Below are 5610 nucleotides of genomic sequence, written 5' to 3' on the forward strand. Positions count from 1 at the left end.
AAAAGAAACCTCCTTATGCCTACTAATAGTGATTTTTCCCTCTATTTACACAGTAACCTGTGTAAAGTTATACCTATTATAGACCACTCAGTCAACAAACATTGTGATTCCTTTTCACTTCAGATCTTCACATTATCAGACAAAACAAGCTTATGGTAGGAAAAAAAAGAAACTCCCAAACATTAATCTCAGTATTACTTACCCTAAATTCTCTCACTATCCATATACAAATGGTTATAAACTTAAATAGTTGAAAAGTCTGTTTCAAAATTTAATTTTCCCCCTTGATATTTTTATACAGGCATTGTCTTTTCTAGGGCATTTTTAGGTTGGACTGGAGTATAATAGAAGTATAAAAATTATTCATATTAATTAATATTCCAGTTTCTCTTCAGATCACAGAAATCATTGCCATTTACAAATTACACATATTAAAAGTATTCAATCTGATAATTTTAACGTATCTATTACTTTTGTAAATAACATATTACTGAGATACAATTCACATACCATTTAAGAGACCCTTTAAAAGCAAACAGTTCAGTAGTTTTTAGTATATTCAGAACCATGCAACCATTACTGCCATCTAATTACATAATTAGAACACTACGAAAGAAAACCCTACACCCATTTGTAGTCACTCCACATATCCTGCTCTCCCAGCTCCTGGAAAACACTAATTTATTTTCTGTCTCTATGATTTTGCCTTTTCTGGACATTTCATACAAATGGAGTCATACACTATGTGGCCTTGTGTCTGACTTCTGTCACTTAGAATAATGTTTCCAAAGTTCATCTGCATTGTAACATGTATCAGTGCTCCTTCCTTTTTATATTAAATAATATTCCACTGCATGGATGTACCCAATATTGTTTTATCATTCCACAGTTGATGAACATTTGGGTGTTTCCACTTTCTGGTTATTATGAAAAACGCTACTATGAATATTCATATACAAGCTTTTATGTAGATATAGGCTTTCATTTCTCTTGGATCTGCCTCCAGACGTGGAATTACTGGGTCATGTAGTATCTCTGTGTTTAACATTTGTGGAAATGGATGTGTATCAAATTACATTTGATAGTAACGTGAGATGATTCCAATTTCTCCATATCAAATGTATAACTTTTGTTTCTCTGACAGAGCACTGATTCAAACATTTTCCACCTTATTTCTAGTTATTTAAATAGTTTTTTTTAATTCTTCTACCTTCAGCCTTTTTTCTATTGCAATTCATTCCACAGCCCTGATTTCACACTACTAAGTGTGAAATTTCTTAATACTTTCTGTCACTGCCCCACTCCACCAAACTCTCAATAGTTATCTACAACCTGGATAAATAAGAAACTCCTTATTCTACAAGACCCTAAAGATTCAGAGGTCAGTAAAATTGGATATCAAACAAAGTGCTCTAATTTAGCCAAAACTGTTTATATGCATAATTTTGACAAGTTACAATTTCTGGGTGCAAGGCTGGCTTCATCAACCTAGAACTTGAGTAGTCATACAGGGATTCACACACAGGATAACTTTGAAATTAGCTTTATGTTCACTTACCACTACCTTGAAATATTAATATTGTTTTAACAAGTGATTCCACATTTTCATTTTGCATTGAACCCTGCAAATTTTGTAGCAATTCCTGTCCACGGAAGTGTCTAACTCCATCCATTCATCATATACCTTTTGCATCTCATTTGCTTTTGTTAAGATTGCAAAGCACTTGCCTCTGTGTTCCAAGTTAGTCAATTCTTTACATCCCTTTTATGACATTAATGTTCCCCAAGTTTTCAATCTGCTTTCAGTTTTTATCTTTATTCTTTGGAAGAAGTCATGAAACCCTTCATTATTTTATTTTTAGTTCATAGTGTAAGCTGACATATAACCTGAAATAGCTTAGCAACTTTATATTTGACTTTGAGATACAGACTATTTGGACATTTCTTTTAAAAAAGTACTCTTGCTTAGAACAAAAGATCTCATAGTAAAGATTTTGATCAAATATATACCTTGATGATGCCAAGACCCCTCGGGCAAAAAAAAAGTACGCATTCTCCAAGTGAAAAACTTCTTTTCTATAAGTTTCTTTTCAATACTAAAAGGCAGATATCCCTTTCAACTTTAGCAAGCACACAATTTTGGCCATGGTGGATAGATAGATATACTTTACTTTCAAAAAAGTTGTTCCATTTCAAGTGTATGTGGTTTGAACTTTATAAATTAGGTACATTCTTTCATTGCTTTAAGTTGTTAATTCAAAGATAGGAGCCACAAAAATAATTATTAGAAAGATTTTGTGCCCGCATTTTATTTTTTGAAATATTTATTTATTTATGCATACAAGACCTGGGGTGTGGTGGGTGAGAGGATTCACCAGAGACAAAGTGGGGAGCAGAATAGACAGATTGACTGAGATACACTGTAGAGAGAAACAGTGGGTTAGACAGGAGAGGTCTGCTGCACCATGTGGGTTAGCTCCCTGGCTGGTTGGGAATCCAACTCCGTGCTGCAGTGGCTGTGGACAGATTCATAATGCTGCAACTTAACCCCTTGTGCCACCAGGGAGGCCCTAGAACTGCATTTTAATTCTAACCTATTCCATTTTAATTCTGTTAACAATGTTATAACCCAAAGTGGAATAAGTCAAAACTACTGATTTTTTTGTTTTCAGTAAGATTTTAGGTATGTTGAAATCAGATTCAACTTTTCTGTCCGAAAAGTGAAACAAAATCTTGAAAAAATGCCAGATAACAGCAGGCTTATCATCTATATTACTATTATTGTTGTGGTTTTAATTAAAATTAAACATTCCGGGTCTCCCTGGTGGTGCAAGGGGTTAATACGCAACCTATGAAGCTACCCACAGCCACTGCAGCTCAAGTTCAATCACCAGCCAGGGAAATCGAACCTCTCCTGACTCGCCAGCTGCTCCCCTCAGCAGTGTACTTCAGTCGATCTGCCTGTTCTGTTCCCCACTCTGTCTCTGGTGAATCCCTTATTCCCCCCCCACAACACACACATCTCTGTCCTGTACCCCAGTTCTTGTATGCATAGAAAAAATAAATCTTCAAAAAAAAATAAGCTTTTCTTTTAGAAAAGTTTTAGATTCACAATAAACGTGAAAGTACAAGATTTCCCATACTCCCCTGCCTTTATACATGCATAGTCTCCCCCATTATCAGCATCACTTAAAATGGTAGATTTGTTATAAAAATCAGCCTACATCAAGACAATATAATCATCCAAAATGTCATAGTTTATATTAGGTTTCACTTGTGTGGTATACATCCTACAGATTAGGGTAAGTCTATGTGACATAAATAGCCATTGTTATAATAGCGTACAGAGTATTTTCACTGTCCTAAGAATCCTTTGTTCTCTACCCTTTTATCCTTTCCCTCCTCCACCTCTTGTAACCATAGATCATGTTAGCATCTCCATAGTTTAGCTTTTTCCAGAATGTCATATATTGTAATAACACAGTACGTAGTCGTTTCAGATTCACTTAGCAATGTGCAGTAAATGTTCATCCATGTCATTTCATGGCTTTATAACTCATCTCTTTTTAGCATTAAATAGTAGTCTATTGACTGGATTTATTACCATTGTTTAACCCATTAACTTACTGAAAGAAATCGTGGTTGAATGTAAGTTTTACTATGAACAAAACTGCTATAAACATTTGTGCACAGGTTTATTGTGGGTCCTACTTTTAACTCTTTTTCGTCAAAATCGAGGAGTGTGATGATTGCTGGATCATATAACAAGTTTAGGTTTGTCAAAGTTTCTTCCAAAGTGACTATACCATTTTTCGTACCCACCAGCAATGAATGAGCGTTCCTTTTGCTGCACATAGTTGCCAATATTTGGTGTTGCTGGTGTTCTGTGTTTTGGCCATGGTAATAAGTGTATGATCTCATTGTTGGTTTCATTTGCTTTTCCCTGATGACATATAAGATGGAGATTTTTTTTTTTTAAGGTAGAGAATTTTTAAGCATACAATTGCATGCTCTCTGTATATCTTTTTTGGAGAGAGAGCAAAAGTTTTGCTCTACAATTTCCTTTAGAGAGTGGCCTTCTTTTTTTCAGTAAGTCCCTGACTATGTTTGACCTAAGTTTAATACAACCTTTCCCTATTTATCAGACAAAAAAAAGTTGATTTTTTTTTCCTGAATCTGAAATGAGTAAGTAAAAAAATGGAGCATTGAGTGTACATTATTTATCATCCAAAAAAGTGAAATTTCTGGTTATTGGCTTCCAAATTAGACTTTTGAAAATCTGTAAATTATCATCATCTAATCACTTTGCTAAGTATCTTAAAATAGAGTAGACCTGTAAAAACATCATGTCAATCAAACCACTTAAAAAGTGAAAGGATTTCCTCTTTTGGTCAAAATGACCTCTTAGTCAGGACAATTAACTTTAACTTCCAGGAGTCTCAGGTACCAATATAAAATAGAAAAAGAAGTGGCCCTGAAATTTCACTCAATGGAGCTTAAATTCTGCAACCCTGTGTTGTTTAGATCGAAAATCAACAGAATACTTTATCTTCACTAACTCTTTCACAGGAGAGTGACTACTAATTAATTACCCATCAATAAAATTACTCCAAATGAGAACATCCATGGAGAATACATGCAGTTACACTATTTCCTTAAATATAAAGACACTAAAATTCAGGGGCTTTTAATCTAGCTACATATTAGAATCACCTCTATATTGTAATGGATGTAAAAATACTAATGCCTGAGTCCTACCTTCAGAATTTTTTATGTATATGGGACTAGTGGAGGAAGGTGTTGAATTTTTTAAAGAAGCTAGGTATTTCTAATGTGCATCTGGGTGGATTGAATAATCTTGTGCTTGTCTAGAAGGGTTTCAATATAGGATCAGCTGTATGTGCCATGGTTGGGTTGTGGCCACACCTGTTGGTTTGTATGGAAAAAGTCTCAATATCCTGTCCCACTGAAAGTTCTGTCTCATGCTAAATGCATGAGCTTTTCTTAAAGCAGAGCCCAGAATTGTGGTGGTGAAGTTTCTATTTGCTGTGCTTCACTTTGTGTTTCGTCTATGGGTAGGATAATTACAGCTGAGTCCCAGCAGCATATGGCAGTGGGCTGGGGAGACGAAAACCAAATGAGGACAAAAGCACAAATACAAAAATAAACATAAGTCAAGTTTGTGCTGCTGGGTAGTTTTCTTTCATCTTTCTGTGAGGTTAATTAACTGCACAATATGTCTTTGCCACTCTGATGCTTTCAAAGCATCCCAGAAGGCTCCTCCTCCACAATCTAAATTATAATGATGCCTGATTATAGCAGAATTTTTAGTTTAACTAGAGTTAAGTGAATCAGTCCAAGCAACTTGAAATTGTACCTTAACTATTATTCTTATGATAAACTGAACACTCATTGCAGGGTCTCTGAGGCCAAGAGCTGGTGCTGATGACTCCCCTACACGCAAGGTGCAAGGTGACTATGGGAAACCTCACCCCTCATCAGAGCAAACTCATCAAATGCCCCATGAAGCACATTAAGTTCATTTTATACGTTTCTTCATAGAGTGTCATAAATTTGCTCTTAAAAATTTTTACTTATCTGCCTGTTATT

This window comes from Talpa europaea (assembly GCF_964194135.1).
Source record: "Talpa europaea genome assembly, chromosome: 13".
Lineage (NCBI taxonomy): Eukaryota > Metazoa > Chordata > Mammalia > Eulipotyphla > Talpidae > Talpa > Talpa europaea.